Raw genomic sequence first — 22,386 nt, 5'->3', positions numbered from 1 at the left:
CTACTGATTCTCGTTTCAGTACTGGTTTGGCTATCTGCTATATGTAGATGAGTGTTCCTGGGGTAAGTAAGTCTTATTTTCTGTGACACTTAAGCTATGGTTGGGCACTTTTTTATAAAGTTCTAAATATATGTATTCAAACATTATTTGCCTTGACTCAGGATGTTCAACATTCCTTATTTTTCAGACAGTCAGTTTCATATTTGGGAATAATGCAATGAATTCATCATTTTTTCTTACCTTAAAAAATTTGTCTTTCTCCAACATAGGTGTGTCCGGTCCACGGCGTCATCCTTACTTGTGGGATATTCTCTTCCCCAACAGGAAATGGCAAAGAGCCCAGCAAAGCTGGTCACATGATCCCTCCTAGGCTCCGCCTACCCCAGTCATTCTCTTTGCCGTTGTACAGGCAACATCTCCACGGAGATGTCTTAGAAGTTTTTTAGTGTTTAACTGTAGTTTTTATTATTTCAATCAAGAAGTTGTTTCTAACAAAAACATTAACCAGGAGATTATCGTACCTTCTCTGTGTCCGAAACCAGTTTCAAGAAGAGAACGTCTGTTGCACAATTTGGATGTTGTTCGCGCTCTAAAATTCTATTTAGATGCTACAAAGGATTTTAGACAAACATCTTCCTTGTTTGTTTGTTTATTCGGTAAAAGGAGAGGTCAAAAAGCAACTTCTACCTCTCTCTCTTTTTGATTAAAAGCATCATCAGATGGCTTACGAGACTGCCCGGACGGCAGCCTCCCGAAAGAATCACAGCTCATCTCCACTAGGGCTGTGGCTTCCACATGGGCCTTCAAGAACGAGGCTTCTGTTGATCCGATATGTAGGGCAGCGGACTTGGTCTTCACTGCACACTTTTACCAAATTTTACAAGTTTGATACATTTGCTTCTTCTGAGGCTATTTCTCCAACATAGGTGTGTCCGGCTCCACGGCGTCATCCTTACTTGTGGGATATTCTCCTCCCCAACAGGAAATGGCAAAGAGCCCAGCAAAGCTGGTCACATGATCCCTCCTAGGCTCCGCCTACCCCAGTCATTCTCTTTGCCGTTGTACAGGCAACATCTCACGGAGATGGCTTAGAGTTTTTTAGGTGTTTTATTAACTGTAGTTTTTATTATTCAATCAGAGTTTGTTATTTTGTAATAGTGCTGGTATGTACTATTTACTCAGAAACAGAAAAGAGATGAAGATTTCTGTTTGTATGAGGAAAATGATTTTAGCAACCGTAACTAAAATCCATGGCTGTTCCACACAGGACTGTTGAGAGCAATTAACTTCAGTTGGGGGAACAGTATGCAGTCTCTTGCTGCTTGAGGTATGACACATTCTAACAAGACGATGTAATGCTGGAAGCTGTCATTTTCCCTATGGGATCCGGTAAGCCATGTTTATTACGATCGTAAATAAGGGCTTCACAAGGGCTTATTAAGACTGTAGACTTTTTTTGGGCTAAATCGATTCATTATTAACACATATTTAGCTTTGAGGAATCATTTTATCTGGGTATTTTGATATAATAATATCGGCAGGCACTGTATTAGACACCTTATACCTTAGGGGCTTTCCCAAAGCATAAGCAGAGCCTCATTTTCGCGCCGGTGTGGCGCACTTGTTTTTGAGAGGCATGGCATGCAGTCGCATGTGAGAGGAGCTCTGACACTTAGAAAAGACTTTCTGAAGGCGTCATTTGGTATCGTATTCCCCTTTGGGCTTGGTTGGGTCTCAGCAAAGCAGATACCGGGGACTGTAAAGGGGTTAAAGTTTAAAACGGCTCCGGTTCCGTTATTTTAAGGGTTAAAGCTTCCAAATTTGGTGTGCAATACTTTTAAGGCTTTAAGACACTGTGGTGAAAATTTGGTGAATTTTGCACAATTCCTTCATGTTTTTTCGCAATTGCAGTAATAAAGTGTGTTCAGTTTAAAATTTAAAGTGACAGTAACGGTTTTATTTTAAAACGTTTTTTGTACTTTGTTATCAAGTTTATGCCTGTTTAACATGTCTGAACTACCAGATAGACTGTGTTCTGAATGTGGGGAAGCCAGAATTCCTATTCATTTAAATAAATGTGATTTATGTGATAATGACAATGATGCCCAAGATGATTCCTCAAGTGAGGGGAGTAAGCATGGTACTGCATCATTCCCTCCTTCGTCTACACGAGTCTTGCCCACTCAGGAGGCCCCTAGTACATCTAGCGCGCCAATACTCCTTACTATGCAACAATTAACGGCTGTAATGGATAATTCTGTCAAAAACATTTTAGCCCAAATGAACACTTGTCAGCGTAAGCGCGGCTGCTCTGTTTTAGATACTGAAGAGCATGGCAACGCTGATACTGATATCTCTGAAGGGCCCCTAACCCAGTCTGATGGGGCCAGGGAAGTTTTGTCTGAGGGAGAAATTACTGATTCAGGGAATATTTCTCAACAGGCTGAACCTGATGTGATTGCATTTAAATTTAAGTTGGAACATCTCCGCATTCTGCTTAAGGAGGTATTATCCACTCTGGATGATTGTGACAAGTTGGTCATCCCAGAGAAACTATGTAAAATGGACAAGTTCCTAGAGGTGCCGGGGCTCCCAGAAGCTTTTCCTATACCCAAGCGGGTGGCGGACATTGTTAATAAAGAATGGGAAAGGCCCGGTATTCCTTTCGTCCCTCCCCCCATATTTAAAAAATTGTTTCCTTTGGTCGACCCTAGAAAGGACTTATGGCAGACAGTCCCCAAGGTCGAGGGGGCGGTTTCCACTTTAAACAAACGCACCACTATACCCATAGAGGATAGTTGTGCTTTCAAAGATCCTATGGATAAAAAATTAGAAGGTTTGCTTAAAAAGATGTTTGTTCAGCAGGGTTACCTTCTACAACCAATTGCATGCATTGTCCCTGTCGCTACAGCCGCATGTTTCTGGTTCGATGAGCTGATAAAGGCGGTCGATAGTGATTCTCCTCCTTATGAGGAGATTATGGACAGAATCAATGCTCTCAAATTGGCTAATTCTTTCACCCTAGACGCCACTTTGCAATTGGCTAGGTTAGCGGCTAAGAATTCTGGGTTTGCTATTGTGGCGCGCAGAGCGCTTTGGTTGAAATCTTGGTCGGCTGATGCGTCTTCCAAGAACAAGCTACTTAACATTCCTTTCAAGGGGAAAACGCTGTTTGGCCCTGACTTGAAAGAGATTATCTCTGATATCACTGGGGGTAAGGGCCACGCCCTTCCTCAGGATCGGCCTTTCAAGGCAAAAAATAAACCTAATTTTCGTCCCTTTCGTAGAAACGGACCAGCCCGAGGTGCTACGTCCTCTAAGCAAGAGGGTAATACTTCTCAAGCCAAGCCAGCTTGGAGACCAATGCAAGGCTGGAACAAGGGAAAGCAGGCCAAGAAACCTGCCACTGCTACCAAGACAGCATGAAATGTTGGCCCCCGATCCGGGACCGGATCTGGTGGGGGGCAGACTCTCTCTCTTCGCTCAGGCTTGGGCAAGAGATGTTCTGGATCCTTGGGCGCTAGAAATAGTCTCCCAAGGTTATCTTCTGGAATTCAAGGGACTTCCCCCAAGGGGGAGGTTCCACAGGTCTCAGTTGTCTTCAGACCACATAAAAAGACAGGCATTCTTACATTGTGTAGAAGACCTGTTAAAAATGGGAGTGATTCATCCTGTTCCATTAAGAGAACAAGGGATGGGGTTCTACTCCAATCTGTTCATAGTTCCCAAAAAAGAGGGAACGTTCAGGCCAATCTTAGATCTCAAGATCTTAAACAAGTTTCTCAAGGTTCCATCGTTCAAGATGGAAACCATTCGAACTATTCTTCCTTCCATCCAGGAAGGTCAATTCATGACCACGGTGGATTTAAAGGATGTGTATCTACATATTCCTATCCACAAGGAACATCATCGGTTCCTAAGGTTCGCATTCCTGGACAAGCATTACCAGTTCGTGGCGCTTCCTTTCGGATTAGCCACTGCTCCAAGGATTTTCACAAAGGTACTAGGGTCCCTTCTAGCTGTGCTAAGACCAAGGGGCATTGCTGTAGTACCTTACTTGGACGACATTCTGATTCAAGCGTCGTCCCTTCCTCAAGCAAAGGCTCACACGGACATCGTCCTGGCCTTTCTCAGATCTCACGGATGGAAAGTGAACGTGGAAAAGAGTTCTCTATCTCCGTCAACAAGGGTTCCCTTCTTGGGAACAATAATAGATTCCTTAGAAATGAGGATATTTCTGACAGAGGCCAGAAAAACAAAGCTTCTACACTCTTGTCGGATACTTCATTCCGTTCCTCTTCCTTCCATAGCTCAGTGCATGGAAGTGATCGGGTTGATGGTAGCGGCAATGGACATAGTTCCTTTTGCGCGCATTCATCTAAGACCATTACAACTGTGCATGCTCAGTCAGTGGAATGGGGATTATACAGACTTGTCTCCGAAGATACAAGTAAATCAGAGGACCAGAGACTCACTCCGTTGGTGGCTGTCCCTGGACAACCTGTCACAAGGGATGACCTTCCGCAGACCAGAGTGGGTCATTGTCACGACCGACGCCAGTCTGATGGGCTGGGGCGCGGTCTGGGGATCCCTGAAAGCTCAGGGTCTTTGGTCTCGGGAAGAATCTCTTCTACCGATAAATATTCTGGAACTGAGAGCGATATTCAATGCTCTCAAGGCTTGGCCTCAGCTAGCGAGGGCCAAGTTCATACGGTTTCAATCAGACAACATGACAACTGTTGCGTACATCAACCATCAGGGGGGAACAAGGAGTTCTCTAGCGATGGAAGAAGTGACCAAAATCATTCTATGGGCGGAGTCTCACTCCTGCCACCTGTCCGCTATCCACATCCCAGGAGTGGAAAATTGGGAAGCGGATTTTCTGAGTCGTCAGACATTGCATCCGGGGGAGTGGGAACTCCATCCGGAAATCTTTGCCCAAGTCACTCAGCTGTGGGGCATTCCAGACATGGATCTGATGGCCTCTCGTCAGAACTTCAAAGTTCCTTGCTACGGGTCCAGATCCAGGGATCCCAAGGCGGCTCTAGTGGATGCACTAGTAGCACCTTGGACCTTCAAACTAGCTTATGTGTTCCCGCCGTTTCCTCTCATCCCCAGGCTGGTAGCCAGGATCAATCAGGAGAGGGCGTCGGTGATCTTGATAGCTCCTGCGTGGCCACGCAGGACTTGGTATGCAGATCTGGTGAATATGTCATCGGCTCCACCTTGGAAGCTACCTTTGAGACGAGACCTTCTTGTTCAGGGTCCGTTCGAACATCCGAACCTGGTTTCACTCCAGCTGACTGCTTGGAGATTGAACGCTTGATCTTATCGAAGCGAGGGTTCTCAGATTCTGTTATCGATACTCTTGTTCAGGCCAGAAAGCCTGTAACTAGAAAGATTTACCACAAAATTTGGAAAAAATATATCTGTTGGTGTGAATCTAAAGGATTCCCTTGGGACAAGGTTAAGATTCCTAAGATTCTATCCTTCCTTCAAGAAGGATTGGAAAAAGGATTATCTGCAAGTTCCCTGAAGGGACAGATTTCTGCCTTGTCTGTGTTACTTCACAAAAAGCTGGCAGCTGTGCCAGATGTTCAAGCCTTTGTTCAGGCTCTGGTTAGAATTAAGCCTGTTTACAAACCTTTGACTCCTCCTTGGAGTCTCAATTTAGTTCTTTCAGTTCTTCAGGGGGTTCCGTTTGAACCCTTACATTCCGTTGATATTAAGTTATTATCTTGGAAAGTTTTGTTTTTAGTTGCAATCTCTTCTGCTAGAAGAGTTTCAGAATTATCTGCTCTGCAGTGTTCTCCTCCTTATCTGGTGTTCCATGCAGATAAGGTGGTTTTACGTACTAAACCTGGTTTTCTTCCAAAAGTTGTTTCTAACAAAAACATTAACCAGGAGATTATCGTACCTTCTCTGTGTCCGAAACCAGTTTCAAAGAAGGAACGTTTGTTGCACAATTTGGATGTTGTTCGCGCTCTAAAATTCTATTTAGATGCTACAAAGGATTTTAGACAAACATCTTCCTTGTTTGTTGTTTATTCTGGTAAAAGGAGAGGTCAAAAAGCAACTTCTACCTCTCTCTCTTTTTGGATTAAAAGCATCATCAGAATGGCTTACGAGACTGCCGGACGGCAGCCTCCCGAAAGAATCACAGCTCATTCCACTAGGGCTGTGGCTTCCACATGGGCCTTCAAGAACGAGGCTTCTGTTGATCAGATATGTAGGGCAGCGACTTGGTCTTCACTGCACACTTTTACCAAATTTTACAAGTTTGATACTTTTGCTTCTTCTGAGGCTATTTTTGGGAGAAAGGTTTTGCAAGCCGTGGTGCCTTCCATTTAGGTGACCTGATTTGCTCCCTCCCTTCATCCGTGTCCTAAAGCTTTGGTATTGGTTCCCACAAGTAAGGATGACGCCGTGGACCGGACACACCTATGTTGGAGAAAACAGAATTTATGTTTACCTGATAAATTACTTTCTCCAACGGTGTGTCCGGTCCACGGCCCGCCCTGGTTTTTTTAATCAGGTCTGATAATTTATTTTCTTTAACTACAGTCACCACGGTATCATATGGTTTCTCCTATGCAAATATTCCTCCTTAACGTCGGTCGAATGACTGGGGTAGGCGGAGCCTAGGAGGGATCATGTGACCAGCTTTGCTGGGCTCTTTGCCATTTCCTGTTGGGGAGGAGAATATCCCACAAGTAAGGATGACGCCGTGGACCGGACACACCGTTGGAGAAAGTAATTTATCAGGTAAACATAAATTCTGTTTTTTTCCTGTGGGCTGTTAGGCTCGCGGGGGCTGAAAATGCTTCATTTTATTGCGTCATTCTTGGCGCTGACTTTTTTGGCGCAAAAAAATCATTTCTGTTTCCGGCGTCATACGTGTCGCCGGAAGTTGCGTAATTTCTTTGACCTTTTTTGCGCCAAAAATGTCGGCGTTCCGGATGTGGCGTCATTTAAGCGCAAAAAGCATTTAGGCGCCAAATAATGTGGGCGTCTTATTTGGCGCTAAAAAAAAAATGGGCGTCGCTTTTGTCTCCACATTATTTAAGTCTCATTTTTCATTGCTTCTGGTTGCTAGAAGCTTGTTACTTGGCATTTTTTCCCATTCCTGAAACTGTCATTTAAGGAATTTGATCAATTTTGCTTTATATGCTTCTTTCTCTTACATATTGCAAGATGTCTCACGTTGCATCTGAGTCAGAAGATACTTCAGGAAAATCGCTGTCTGGTGCTGGAACTACCAAAGCTAAGTGTATCTGCTGTAAACTTTTGGTAGCTGTTCCTCCAGCTGTTTGTACTAATTGTCATGACAAACTTGTTAATGCAGATATTTCCTTTAGTAATGTTACATTACCTGTTGCTGTTCCATCAACATCTAATATTCAGAGTGTTCCTGATAACAAGAGATTTTGTTTCTGAATCCATCAAGAAGGCTATGTCTGTTATTCCTCCTTCTAGTAAACATAAAAAATCTTTTAAAACTTCTCTTTATACAGATGAATTTTTAAATGAACATCATTCTGATTCTAATGACTCTTCTGGTTCAGAGGATTCTGTCTCAGAGATTGATGCTGATAAATCTTCATATTTATTTAAAATGGAATTTATTCGTTCTTTACTTAAAGAAGTACTAATTGCTTTAGAAATTGAGGCTTCTGGTCCTCTTGATACTAAATCTAAACGTTTAGATAAGGTCTTTAAATCTCCTGTGGTTATTCCAGAAGTTTTTCCTGTTCCTGGTGCTATTTCTGAAGTAATTTCCAGAGAGTGGAATAATTTGGGTAATTCATTTTCTCCTTCTAAACGTTTTAAGCAATTATATCCTGTGCCATCTGACAGATTAGAATTTTGGGACAAAATTCCTAAAGTTGATGGGGCTATTTCTACCCTTGCTAAACGTACTACTATTCCTACGGCTGATGGTACTTCTTTAAGGATCCTTTAGATAGGAAAATTGAATCCTTTCTAAGAAAAGCTTATCTGTGTTCAGGTAATCTTCTTAGACCTGCTATATCATTGGCTGATGTTGCTGCAGCTTCAACTTTTTGGTTGGAAACTTTAGCGCAACAAGTAACAGATCATGATTCTCATAATATTATTCTTCTTCAACATGCTAATAATTTTATCTGTGATGCCATTTTTGATATTATCACAGTTGATGTCAGGTTTATGTCTCTAGCTATTTTAGCTAGAAGAGCTTTATGGCTTAAAACTTGGAATGCTGATATGTCTTCTAAATCAACTCTACTTTCCCTTTCTTTCCAGGGTAACAAATTATTTGGTTCTCAGTTGGATTCTATTATCTCAACTGTTACTGGTGGGAAAGGAACTTTTTTACCACAGGATAAAAAAATCTAAGGGTAAAAACAGGGCTAATAATAGTTTTCGTTCCTTTCGTTTCAACAAAGAACAAAAGCCTGATCCTTTTTCCTCAGGAGCAGTTTCAGTTTGGAAACCATCTCCAGTCTGGAATAAATCCAAGCCTTCTAGAAAAGCAAAGCCAGCTTCTAAGTCCACATGAAGGTGCGGCCCTCATTCCAGCTCAGCTGGTAGGGGGGCAGGTTACGTTTTTTCAAAGAAATTTGGATCAATTCTGTTCACAATATTTGGATTCAGAACATCGTTTCAGAAGGGTACAGAATTGGTTTCAAGATAAGACCTCCTGCAAAGAGATTTTTTCTTTCCCGTGTCCCAGTAAATCCAGTGAAAGCTCAAGCATTTCTGAAATGTGTTTCAGATCTAGAGTTGGCTGGAGTAATTATGCCAGTTCCAGTTCTGGAACAGGGGCTGGGGTTTTATTCGAATCTCTTCATTGTACCAAAGAAGGAGAACTCCTTCAGATCAGTTCTGGATCTAAAAATATTGAATTGTTATGTAAGGATACCAACATTCAAGATGGTAACTGTAAGGACTATCTTGCCTTTTGTTCAGCAAGGGCATTATATGTCCACAATAGATTTACAGGATGCATATCTGCATATTCCGATTCATCCAGATCACTATCAGTTCCTGAGATTCTCTTTCCTGGACAAGCATTACCAGTTTGTTGCTCTGCCGTTTGGCCTAGCTACAGCTCCAAGAATTTTTACAAAGATTCTCGGTGCCCTTCTGTCTGTAATCAGAGAACAGGGTATTGTGGTATTTCCTTATTTGGACGATATCTTGGTACTTGCTCAGTCTTCACATTTAGCAGAATCTCATACGAATCGACTTGTGTTGTTTCTTCAAGATCATGGTTGGAGGATCAATTCACTAAAAAGTTCATTGATTCCTCAGACAAGGGTAACCTTTCTGGGTTTCCAGATAGATTCAGTGTCCATGACTCTGTCTTTGACAGACAAGAGACGTCTAAAATTGATTTCAGCTTGTCGAAACCTTCAGTCGCAATCATTCCCTTCGGTAGCCTTATGCATGGAAATTCTAGGTCTTATGACTGCTGCATCGGACGCGATCCCCTTTGCTCGTTTTCACATGCGACCTCTTCAGCTCTGTATGCTGAATCAATGGTGCAGGGATTACACAAAGATATCTCAATTAATATCTTTAAAACCCATTGTACGACACTCTCTGACGTGGTGGACAGATCACCATCGTTTAATTCAGGGGGCTTCTTTTGTTCTTCCGACCTGGACTGTAATTTCAACAGATGCAAGTCTTACAGGTTGGGGAGCTGTATGGGGATCTCTGACGGCACAAGGAGTTTGGGAATCTCAGGAGGTGAGATTACCGATCAATATTTTGGAACTCCGTGCAATTTTCAGAGCTCTTCAGTCTTGGCCTCTTCTGAAGAGAGAATCGTTCATTTGTTTTCAGACAGACAATGTCACAACTGTGGCATACATCAATCATCAAGGAGGGACTCACAGTCCTCTGGCTATGAAAGAAGTATCTCGAATTCTGGTTTGGGCGGAATCCAGCTCCTGTCTAATCTCTGCGGTTCATATCCCAGGTATAGACAATTGGGAAGCGGATTATCTCAGTCGCCAAACGTTGCATCCGGGCGAATGGTCTCTTCACCCAGAGGTATTTCTTCAGATTGTTCAAATGTGGGAACTTCCAGAAATAGATCTGATGGCCTCTCATCTAAACAAGAAACTTCCCAGGTATCTGTCCAGATCCCGGGATCCTCAGGCGGAGGCAGTGGATGCATTATCACTTCCTTGGAAGTATCATCCTGCCTATATCTTTCCGCCTCTAGTTCTTCTTCCAAGAGTAATCTCCAAGATTCTGAAGGAATGCTCGTTCTGCTGGTAGCTCCGGCATGTCACAAGGTCCTTTTTTTCCATCAGGATCTCAAATCCTTAAATTTAAAGGTATGGAGATTGAACGCTTGATTCTTGGTCAAAGAGGTTTCTCTGACTCTGTAATTAATACTATGTTACAGGCTCGTAAATCTGTATCTAGAGAGATATATTATAGAGTCTGGAAGACTTTTATATTTCTTGGTGTCTTTCTCATCATTTTTCTTGGCATTCTTTTAGAATACCGAGAATTTTACAGTTTCTTCAGGATGGTTTAGATAAGGGTTTGTCCGCAAGTTCCTTGAAAGGACAAATCTCTGCTCTTTCTGTTCTTTTTCACAGAAAGATTGCTAGTCTTCCTGATATTCATTGTTTTGTACAAGCTTTGGTTCGTATAAAACCTGTCATTAAGTCAATTTCTACTCCTTGGAGTTTGAATTTGGTTCTGGGGGCTCTTCAAGCTTCTCCTTTTGAACCCATGCATTCATTGGACATTAAATTACTTTCTTGGAAAGATTTGTTCCTTTTGGCGATCTCTTCTGCCAGAAGTTTCTGAATTATCTGCTCTTTCTTGTGAGTCTCCTTTTCTGATTTTTCATCAGGATAAGGCAGTGTTGCGAACTTCTTTTCAATTTTTACCTAAGGTTGTGAATTCCAACAACATTAGTAGAGAAATTGTGGTTCCTTCATTATGTCCTAATCCTAAGAATTCTAAGGAGAAATCGTTGCATTCTTTGGATGTTAGAGCTTTGAAATATTATGTTGAAGCTACTAAGTCTTTCCGAAAGACTTCTAGTCTATTTGTTATCTTTTCCGGTTCTAGAAAAGGCCAGAAAGCTTCTGCCATTTCTTTGGCATCTTGGTTGAAATCTTTAATTCATCATGCCTATGTCGAGTCGGGTAAAACTCCGCCTCAAAGGATTACAGCTCATTCTACTAGGTCAGTTTCTACTTCCTGGGCGTTTAGGAATGAAGCTTCGGTTGATCAGATTTGCAAAGCAGCAACTTGGTCCTCTTTGCATACTTTTACTAAATTCTACCATTTTGATGTGTTCTTCTTCTGAAGCAGTTTTTGGTAGAAAAGTACTTCAGGCAGTGGTTTCAGTTTGAATCTTCTGCTTATGTTTTCATTAAACTTTATTTTGGGTGTGGATTATTTTCAGCAGGAATTGGCTGTCTTTATTTTATCCCTCCCTCTCTAGTGACTCTTGCGTGGAAAGATCCACATCTTGGGTAGTCATTATCTCATACGTCACTAGCTCATGGACTCTTGCTAATTACATGAAAGAAAACATAATTTATGTAAGAACTTACCTGATAAATTCATTTCTTTCATATTAGCAAGAGTCCATGAGGCCCACCCTTTTTTTTGTGGTGGTTATGATTTTTTTGTATAAAGCACAATTATTCTTTTTTCTTATCACCCCACTTCTTGGCTATTCGTTAAACTGATTTGTGGGTGTGGTGAGGGGTGTATTTGTAGGCATTTTGAGGTTTGGGAAACTTTGCCCCTCCTGGTAGGAATGTATATCCCATACGTCACTAGCTCATGGACTCTTGCTAATATGAAAGAAATGAATTTATCAGGTAAGTTCTTACATAAATTATGTTTTTTTGGGCCCTGTTGTCTGGTTCTTGGCACAATCAATCAAAGGTGCCATGAGTGAAGCTTTTGTCACGCCCATGAGGGGCGGAGTTTCTTTGGCGCCTCTTAAGGCTGTTTGGGGCATGTCTCTAGGCATAGTGAAAATAGAATGCTGGGGGACGGAGTCTGTTACGCCCACGAGGGGCAGAGCCACGTCTTACGCTCCAGGCTTCCATTATAGATCGAAGCATAGCGTTTTTTCATTCATTTAGTTATCGTTTCGGCTCAGAAGGTGCTGTTGGCAGTTTATTTCACGGGGTCTGATTGGTGCAATGTGGAAAATTGCAGTATCTAGAACGTTGTACTGTTAAAAAAATGTGATAATAAAGGACATTATTACTGTTTTATTATGGATATTTCATGTGAAAAAAAAACTCAAAATAAGGTGTTTAACACGTGCACGACCAGTAACGATCCTGTGGTTTGTTCCATGCATTCATTTAATAATTCGGAACAGGACAGGAACACAGGAGATAAACTGAAGTAGTTTATAACATTTAAAGATGTCACCATCCGTGTGTGGTGGTCCTTAGAAAGCGTGCCCTGTTTACCTTTCTATGTGGCTCAGTTTATATTAAATTCAATGAGATATGCTTTCAGTGGTTATACACATACTTGGTCTGTAGCCTATGCTTTGCCTGTTGCGGTTTAATGCATAGAGGGATACCTTAGTGGTTTCCTACTGAAGGGTAAGATGGATTAACATGTACTTACTGTTTGGCCATAGTATGGGGTTCCTGTGTCAAGGGTACGGATTGTGGCAAAATACTCTGCCTCCCATCTACACAGGTTGGACCTGACTACAAATAATATTTTTCAGCGGTTAATACACAGGAAAAATGTTCTTTTAAAATTTAAAGAGACAGTACCATATTTTCCTGTGCTAACATGTTCCTTGTAAAGTGGATTGCTGCTAAGAGTCTGGTGTCTCCAATCAATACCTGCCACGCTTTAATATTTAAAGTCTCCAAAGTACTTTACGACTCACAGGCAGTGCTCTGCGGGTCTTTGCAGAGACTGTTTTTAATGTACTTTAACATTTAAAGAGACAGTAAATCTTATTTAAAGGAATTGCTGCTTTTTTGTTGTTAACTCATCCTCAGTGGTGTAGGATGGTGCAAATTCGCACATGCATGCGTCGCTTCAGAATTAAGGAGACACATTTAAGAATAGGGTTAATTTTCATATTTAAAAGAACAGTATCGTGTCCTATGTTTAAATTTGATTACGGCTTGTTAAAATTAAATTTCTTTTTGACCCTACTCTCTCTTCGGCGTTTGCTGCTGGGGAGTCTGTCTCCTATGGGTTCTAATCGAAATTTTATGGCCGTCATACAGTGCCCTGCTGGTCCTTCACTCTCCCTTTGGGGTTAGGATGCCTTCTTTCTTTTTACCAGGAATTTGAAGCAGGGGGAATATTTACTGGATGACTTGCTATTCCTTTGGAGAAAGGAGTAGTTTCATCACTACGTGAACTTCTATACCCTTCGAGGATGGTCCTAACGGACTTACATTCGTTATGGGCCTCACGACGGGGTCTCCAATGGCGACCGTCTGTGTACTTTACTACCGTCACTGGTGGGATGGTATATTGGTTAATTCTTTTTCTACCTTCCAGCTTATCAAATATGGGAGCGTAGGTGGCTCTATTCCAACTCTTGGTACCTTATGGTTAGAGCTTTGTTTCAAATATTCCTTCCCCAGAGGAATGTTTTCTTTCACGATTGTCTGTCAACCAGAGAGGCGTCCTTATGCTGGGTAAGAGATCTCTCCTCCATGGGAGTAATATGTCCTCTACGAATACAAGAACAGTGGCAGGGATTTTACTCCAATCTATTTGTAGTTCCCAAGAAAGAGGGAACGTTCCGACCTATTTTAGATCTCAAGTCTAAACAAGTTTCTCAAAGTTCTATCCTTCGAGATGGAAACTATTCGTACCATTCTTCCATTGATCTAGGAGGGTCAATTTATGACTACCGTGGATCTAAAGGATGCATATCTACATGTTCCTATCCACAAAGACCATCACAAATTCCTCCAATTTACCTTTCTGGACAAACTGGTTCAGTTCGTGGCTCTTCCTTTCGGGCTGTCCATGGCACCCAGAATTTTTAGAGGTTCTGAGGTCTCTGCTGGCGGTACTCAGACCGCGGGGTATTGCAGTGGCGCCTTATCTGGACGATATTCTGATCCAGGCGTCATCTTCTCAACTAACGAAGTCTCATACCGACATTGTCCTGTCTTTTCTAAGGACTCACGGGTGGAAAGTGAATCTAGAGAAGAGTTACCTTTCTTGGGAACTCTACTCGACCCTCTATCATGAAGATATTTTTGTCAGAAGGTTAAAGACTCTGAATACATGCCGAACCCTTCAGACAACTCCTCGGCCTTCAGTGGCTCAGTGCATGGAGGCTATTGGATTGATGGTGGCGGCAATGGACATTATTCCGTTTGCTTGTTTTCATCTCAGACCTCTGCAAATGAACATGCTCAGACAGTGGAATGGAGATAATTCAAATTTGTTTCCTCAAATAGATCTAGATCAGGAGTCAAGGGACTCTCTTCTATGGTGGTTGTCGCCGGATCATCTGTCCTAAGGGACGTGATTCCGCAGACCCTCATGGGTGATAGTGACGATGGGGATCAGTCTGGGTCTCCCTAAGGGCTCAGGGTGTGTGGACTCGATCGGGGTCTCTACTTACCATCAATATTCTGGAATTCAGGCTTGGCCTCAGTTGGCTTCGGCCAAATTTATCAGATTCCAGTCTGACAACATCTCAGCTGTAGCTTACATCGATTTATCAGGGAGGAACAAGGAGTTCCTTAGCGATGACAGAAGTAGCCAGGATATTTCAGTGGGCGGAGACTCACTCTTGTAATCTGTCGGCAATCTACATCCCAGGAGTGGAAGACTGGGAAGTGGATTTTCTGAGCAGACAGACTTTTCATCCGGGAATTCCATCCGGAGGTTCTTGCCACCCTGATTTTCAGATGGGGCAGGCCGGAGCTGGATCTCATGGCATCTCGTCAGAATGCTAAGCTCCCGAGATACAGATCCAGGTCCAGAGATCCTCAGGCCGAACGGATAGATGCCTTGGCAGTGCCTTGGTCGTTCAACCTAGCTTATGTGTTTCCACCGTTCTCCTTCCCCGGGTGATTGCTCAGGTCAAACAGGAGAGGGCTTCAGTGATTCTCATTGCTCCTGCGTGGCCTCGCAGGACTTGGTATGCCGATCTGGACATGTCCTCTCGGCCACCGTGGAAGCTTTCATTGAGGCAGGACCTTCTCATTCAGGGACCCTTCAATCATCCGAATCTAATTTCTCTACAGCTGACTGCTTGGAGCTTGAACGCTTGATTTTATCGAAGTGAGGGTTCTCTGATTCGGTCGTTGATACTTTGATTCAGGCACGTAAGCCTGTTACTAGAAGAATTTACCATAAGATATGGCGTAAATATCTTTTTTTTTGGTGTGAATCAAAGGGCTACTCATGGAGTAAGATTAGGATTCCTAGGATTTTATCCTTTCTCCAAGAAGGATTGGAGAAAGGGTTGTCAGCAAGTTCCTTAAAGGGACTGATTTCTGCTCTATCTATTGTGCTACACAAACGTCTGGCAGATGTTCCGGATGTTCAATCTTTTTGTCAGGCTCTGACTAGAATCGGACCTGTGTTTAGACCAATTGCTCCTCCTGGGAGTTTAAATTTAGTTCTTAATGTTCTTCAATGGGTTCTAAACCTGTGCATTCCATAGATATTGAGTTATTATCTTGGAAAGTTTTATTTTGGTTGCTATTTCTTCTGCTCGCAGAGTTTCTGAGCTTTCAGCATTACAATGTGATTCTCCTTATCTTATTCATCTGATAAGGTAGTGTTGTGTACTAAACCTGTTTTTTTTTTTTTTTTTCCCCTAAGGTTGTTTCTAATAAAAATATTTATCAGGAAATTGTTGTTCCTTCATTTGTGTCCCAATCCTCCTCCTATGAAGGAGCATCGGTTACATAATTTGGACGTAGTCCGTGCCCTGAAGTTCTACTTGCAGGTGACTAAGGAATTTCGTCAATCATCTTCATTGTGTTTTTTGTCTTTTCTAGGAGACGTAGGGGTCAGAAAGCTACGGCTACCTCGCTTTCTTTTTGGCTGAAGAGTATCATCCGTTTTGCATATGAGACTGCTGGACAGCAGCCTCCTGAACGAATTACGGCTCATTCCAGTAGGGCTGTGGCTTCCTCATGGGCATTTAAAAATGCTTCTGTTGATCAGATTTGCAAGGCTGCAACTTGGTCGTCTCTTCATACTTTCTTCCAAATTTTCCAAATTTGATACCTTTGTCTCGTCCAAGGCTATTTTTGGGGGAAAGTTTCTTCAAGCAGTGGTGCCTTCTGTTTAGGTTCCTGTCTTGTCCCTCCTTCTCATCTGTGTCCTATAGCTTTGGTATTGTATCCCTTAAGTAAGGATGAAATCCGTGGACTCGTCATATCTTGTAAAAGGAAATTTATGCTTACCTGATAAATTTTTTGTTTCTTTTACGATATGACGAGTCCATGGCCCACCCTGTCATTTTCTAAGACAGGTCTTTATTTTTATTAAACTTCAGTCACCTCTGCACCTTGGCTTTTCCTTTCTCTTCCTAACTTCGGTCGAATGACTGGAGTGGGAGGGAAGGGAAGAGCTATATATACAGCTCTGCTGTGGTGCTCTTTGCCTCCTCCTGCTGACCAGTAGGCGATATCCCATAAGTAAGGATGAAATCCGTGGACTCGTCCTATCGTAAAAGAAACAAATTTATCAGGTAAGCATAAATTTCCTTTTCCATATAAATGGGAGGAGAGTCCACTGCTTCATTCATCACTTGTGGGAATTAAGAACCTGGCCACCAGGAGGAGGTAAAGACACCCCAGCTAAAGGCTTAAATACCTCCCCCACTCCCCTCATCCCCCAGTCATTCTTTGCCTTTCGTCACAGGAGATTGGCAGAGAAGTGTCGGAAGATTCGGAGTAGTCTCTTTATGGAGGGTAGTACTCTTTGAAATGGGACTGGAGTTTTATGTAGTCCTGTCAGCCTCTCAGAGCATGGAGGAAAGTTGGGAGTCCGGAGATGCAGGGAGAGTCTTTCTGCAAAACTATCCTGATTCAGATTAACAGCTCCATAAGCAATCAGCGTTGACTAGTTTTGCTGCTGCTTTTCTGCTCTCAAGTCCATGTCAGGAGCGATGCTACTGCCCTGTTACACTTGAAAGGCACTGTTCCTGTTCCACGGCATAGATTCTGGTAAGATTGTTTCATTTATACACACATAATGTAAGTAGACAGGGTCACAGTGTCTACTTTTTATCTGTATACAATCAAGGGTAATATCCTCGGTAAGGGGATTATGAAACGGGGGGGGGGGATCTGTGCATAATTTATTGCGTCATGTGTGAGATGCGGCTCTGTTAGTGTGTGAATAGTCAGTTTCTTAGCGAGAGATCGACGCTGTCCTTTTTGGCGCCTTTTCTCTCTAGTGTAGGGGCGGTCCTGCATGGCACTCCATGTGACCGGGTGTGGCCTCTATAACTTCCTCTTTCTTGACCGGCGGTTATAGAAGTCAAAGCTGTTTCTCTGTCGTCCGGGTGGTGAGTGCCCCGGCCATTGGGATATAAAGGTGCCATTTCATTTGTATCTAGTCCGCAATAAAGGCGCAAACTATGGAGGACTCTGATATGTTAGAGGGTGCTCCATCTTTAATTAATCCAAATCTGTGTATTGTGAGAAGGTTCCGTTTGATCCGCCTGCTCAACTCTGTTCGACATGCTTTGATACAATTGCAATATCTAAACAATAAGAGATTGAGTACAACTGAGCCACCCACCTCCTGAGGGTTCTCCGTCCCGCGAGGTGCGTTCTCTACACTTGTCTCCGATTGCACATGCAGCTCCCCAGGGCATTACAAATCCTCCCGCGGGAGTTGCCCTTTGGCCTTCAGATTTCTCTGATCGGTTACAAACGACTGTTTCTGCGGCCTTTAATGCCTTACCACGCCCTGCTAAGTGCAAGCGAAAGGTGAAACATAGCTATCCGTCCCAGGGGTATTCTACTCCGCCGGATGTCTTAGATACATTATCATCGGATGAGGACGACTCTGACTCTTCGGAGGACATACTTTCTGGGTCGCAATCAGCGACTTCTAGGCCTCCGTCTGCAGAGGAGCCAGATTTTTAAATTTAAGATGGCGCATTTGCGCTTTCTGCTGAAAGAGGTGCTTGCTACGCTGGAGGTTCCTGAACCGAAACTGCCAGAGGAACCTTCGATCCCTAAGCTAGATAGGGTTTGAGGACAGCTTGTTCCGGACTCGCAGCTTGAGCTGTGGGGGGCCATTCCTAAAGTGGATGGTGTTATCTCCACGCTCGCTAAGAGAATGACTATCCTGCTCGAAGATAGCTCTTCGTTCAAGGAGCCCATGGATAAAAAAAATTGGAGTCCATGTTGAAAAAGATGTTCCAACTCACGGGGTTTGTTTTTCATCCGGCTGCGGTGGCTGGTGCGGCTACATATTGGTGTGATGCTCTGTCAGCTATGATCAAGGTGAAGACTCCCCTCTGGAGATTCAGGAACGAATTAAGGCCTTAAGGGTAGACCTGGACTCTATCATATCCACGGTCACGGGTGGCAAGGGTGCTTTCCTGCCGCAGGATAATAAGCCTATGGGGTCTACTTTTCGGCGCTTTCGTCCGGACAAGTCTCGTCGCCAGCAGTCCAAGGGAACTTGGAAGCCAGCTAACTCTTGGAACAAAAAAAAGCAGAATAAGAAGCCCATCGAGACAAAATTGGCATGAAGGGGCAGCCCCCGATCCATCTCTGGATCGTGTAGGGGGCAGACTATCTTTTTGCGGAGGCCTGGAAAAGACCTTCAGGACCCTTGGTTTCTATAGGTCGTTGCCCAGGGTTACAGGATAGGGTTCAAGACTCATTCGCCCAGAGGCAGATTCCTCCTGTCAAACCTATCAAGTCCAGAGAAGAGACTCCTTCCTAGGATGCGTGAAGGATCTCTCCTCTCTTGGAGTAATCATCCCAGTCCCTCTAGCAGAAAGAAGTCTGGGGTATTCAAACCTTTTCATGGTTCCAAAGAAGGGCATGTTTCGCCCAATTCTGGACTTAAAGTGTTTAAACAAGTTTCTTTCAGTCCCATCGTTCAAAATTGAGACGATCGGGTCGATTCTGCCCCTAGTTCAAGAAGGACAGTTCATGTGGCCAATAGATTTAAAGGATGCTTACCTTCACGTGCCGATCCACAAGGATCACTTCAGGTTTCTAAGATTTGCATTTCTGTACCAACACTTCCAGTTTGTGGACCTACCGTTCGGTCTGGCAACTGCCCCAAGAGTCTTTACGTAGGTTCTGGTAGCGCTGCTCGCAGTAGCGAGAGCCAGAGGTATTGATGTGGCTCCTTATCTGGATGACATCCTGGTCCAGGCTCAGTCCTGCAGTCTCGCGGAGGAACACTAGAGGGCTCTCCTCCTTTGATCTTTGATGGAAGATAACCAAAGGAAAGAGTTCCCTGGTCCCAAGCAATAGGGTAGAATTCCTGGGTACGATAATAGATTCCTTATCCCTGAAGTTATTCTTGACAGATCAGAGACGTTGCAAATTGCGTCCAACTGTCTTGCCCTTCAGACCTCCTCAAGGACATCTGTGGCCAGGTGTATGGAGGTGATTGGGCTCATGGTGTCAAGCATAGATGTCATTCCATACGCCAGGTTCCATCTCAGACCTCTTCAGTTGTGCATGTTGAGACAATGGAACGGCGATCTCTCAGATGTATCCCAACATATCTCTGGACAACCAAACGAGGGAGTCGTTCTCTTGGTGGACCCATCCAAGACCGCTGTCCTGGGGACATCATTCTTGAGACCATCCTGGGAGATTGTGACCAGGGACGCAAGTCTATCAGGCTGGGGAACTGTTTGGAGTGCCAGAAAGGCACTGAGAAGGTGGACTCGAGAGGAATAAATAAATATTCTGGAACTTTGAGTGATATTCAACGCTTTGAGGGCTTGGCCCCCCCTGGGGTCGTCCCAATTCATCAGAATTCCAATCGGAAAATATTACCTTGGTGGCCTACATAAACCATCAGGTGTGGGGGGGGGGGGGTGCAAGAGCTCCCTAGCCATGAGGGAAGTATCTTGGATGCTGGAATGGGCAGAGATCCACAATTGTTTGCTCCCAGCGATCCACATTCTGGGTGTGGACAACTGGGAAGCAGATTTTCTAAGCAGACAGTCGTTCCATCCAGGGGAATGGTCTCTGCATCCTGAGGTGTTTGCGGAGATCTGCAACAGATGGGGGATGCCGGAGATCTCATGGGTTCCAGACTCAACTTCAAGCTACCCAGATACGGGCCGCGTTCCAGGGATCCCCAGGCAGAGCTGATAGACGCCTTAGTGGTGCCCTGGGAGTGCAACCTACTTTACATATTTCCACCGTTAACTCTTCTACCTCGAGTAGTGGCCCACATCAAGCAGGAGCAAGCTTCGGCTATTCTGATTGCTCCGTCGTGGCCGCGGAGGACGTGGTTTGCGGATATGGTGGGGATGTCATCGTCTCCTCCATGGAGGTTACCCTGTTGCAGAAATCTGCTGGTTCAGGGTCCCTTTCTTCACCAAAATCTTGATTCTCTGAGGCTGACTACGTGGAGATTGAACGCCTAGTCTTAGCCAAGAGAGGTTTTTCGGAGAGAGTTTGATACTCATTCAGGCCAGGAAGCCGGTCTGTCGGCGCATCTATCATAAGGTGTGGACGACCTACTTGTCCTGGTGTGAGGAACTAGGGATACCCCTGGCACAAGGTTAGGGTATCCAGGATTTTGGCTTTTCTTCAGGACGGGCTGGATAAGGGTCTTGCCACCAGTTCCTTAAAGGGACAGATTTAGGCTTTATCTGTACTGTTACACAAGCTAGCTGAGCTTCCTGACATTCAGTCCTTCGTTCAGGCTGTCTGGGATCAGACCTGTCTTTAGAAATTCTGCTCCTCCCTGGAGCTTAAACTTGGTTCTTAAGGTATTGCAGAGAGCTCCGTTTGAGCCTATGCATGCGCTTGACATTAAAATTCTTTCCTGGAAAGTCCTATTCCTACTGGTGATTGCATCGGCTCGCAGTCTTCGTTAGCGGCCTTGCAATGTGAGCCTCCTTACCTGGTCTTTCACGCTGATAAGGCTGTTCTTCGCACTGGATTGTGGTTTCTTCCCAAGGTTGTGTTGAATTGTAACATCAATCAGGAAATACTCCTTTGTGTCCTAACCCTTCATCAAAGTAAAGGTTGCTTCATAATTTGGATGTGGTTCGGGCTTTGAAGTTTTATCTTCAGGCCACGAAGGAGTACAGACTGACTGCATCTTTATTTGTGGTATATTCAGGGAAGCGCAGAGGGCCTCTTCCACTTCACTGTCTTTTTGGTTGAGGAGCATGATACATCTGGTCTGATGCAGCAGGACATAAGCCTCCTCAGAGGATTACGGCTCACTCAACTAGGGCTGTGGACTCTTCTTGGGCCTTTTAAGAACGAGGCTTCTATGGAGCAGATTTCTAAGGCGGCTACTTGGTCCTCTTTACATAATTTGTAAAATTTTGCAAGTTTTTTGCATCGGCTGAAGCAGATTTTGGGAGAGAGGTTCTGCAGGCTGTGGTGCCCTCAGTTTAGGGTCCGCCTCCTTTTGCCCTCCCCGTTTTTTTTCCATTCAGTGTCCTCTAGAGCTTGAGTATTCCCACAAGTAATGAATAAAGCAGTGGACTCTCCTCCCATTAAGATGGAAAACATACATTTTGCTTACCTGATAATTTAATTTCCATCTGTGGGAGGAGAGTTCACGGCTCCTGCACGTTTCTCCGGTGGGCGGATCTAAATTTATTTGTATTTTTCTGGCACTATTTATACCCTGATATTTCTTCTACTGTTCCTTGTTCCCTTGGCGGAATGACTGGGGGACGAGGGAAGTGGGGAGGTATTTAAGCCTTTGGCTGGGGTGTCTTTGCTGCCTCCTGGTGGCCAGGTTCTTAATTTCCACAAGTAATGTATGTAGCAGTGGACTCTCCTCCCACAGATGGAAATGAAATTATCAGGTAAGCATAATTTGTTTTAAATTTTTTATAAATATGTTGCATTTATCTTCAGCTTGATATGCTTCTGGATCAGAAGTACACAAGTTATGGGCTAATTTTAAACTTTACAAATTGCCGTACTGTACCACAAACCTTTGTGCAGATAACCCTGAAGTAATGGAACTCACTGCAGACCAATAATTGTGATTTCTTGTAGCGAACTGTTTAATGCTAAATCTCTTTAAAATGCCATTATAGTTTCAAAATGATATGCTCTATTTAGAGCAGGTCATTGTAAGGCTAGTGACCTGCACCTCTATTTAACCCCACACAAGTAGAAACTAACTAGTGCTGCTGGGTAAACGCACAAGTGCAGGGTCTTAAAATGACATGCTCTAAAGAAATAAGATTTT

The 22,386-nt window shown here is 43.7% G+C and overlaps 1 protein-coding gene across 1 annotated transcript in view; it reads left to right on the top strand.

Moving 5' to 3' along the window:
• NUP98 (nucleoporin 98 and 96 precursor) overlaps positions 1 to 22,386 on the top strand; it is a 655,099-nt gene that overhangs the window by 168,352 nt on the left and 464,361 nt on the right.

This window comes from Bombina bombina, chromosome 3, assembly GCF_027579735.1.
Source record: "Bombina bombina isolate aBomBom1 chromosome 3, aBomBom1.pri, whole genome shotgun sequence".
NCBI classification, from domain to species: Eukaryota; Metazoa; Chordata; class Amphibia; order Anura; family Bombinatoridae; genus Bombina; species Bombina bombina.
Note: the sequence above shows the minus strand (reverse complement) of the source record. Positions and strands in the feature narration are given on the sequence as shown.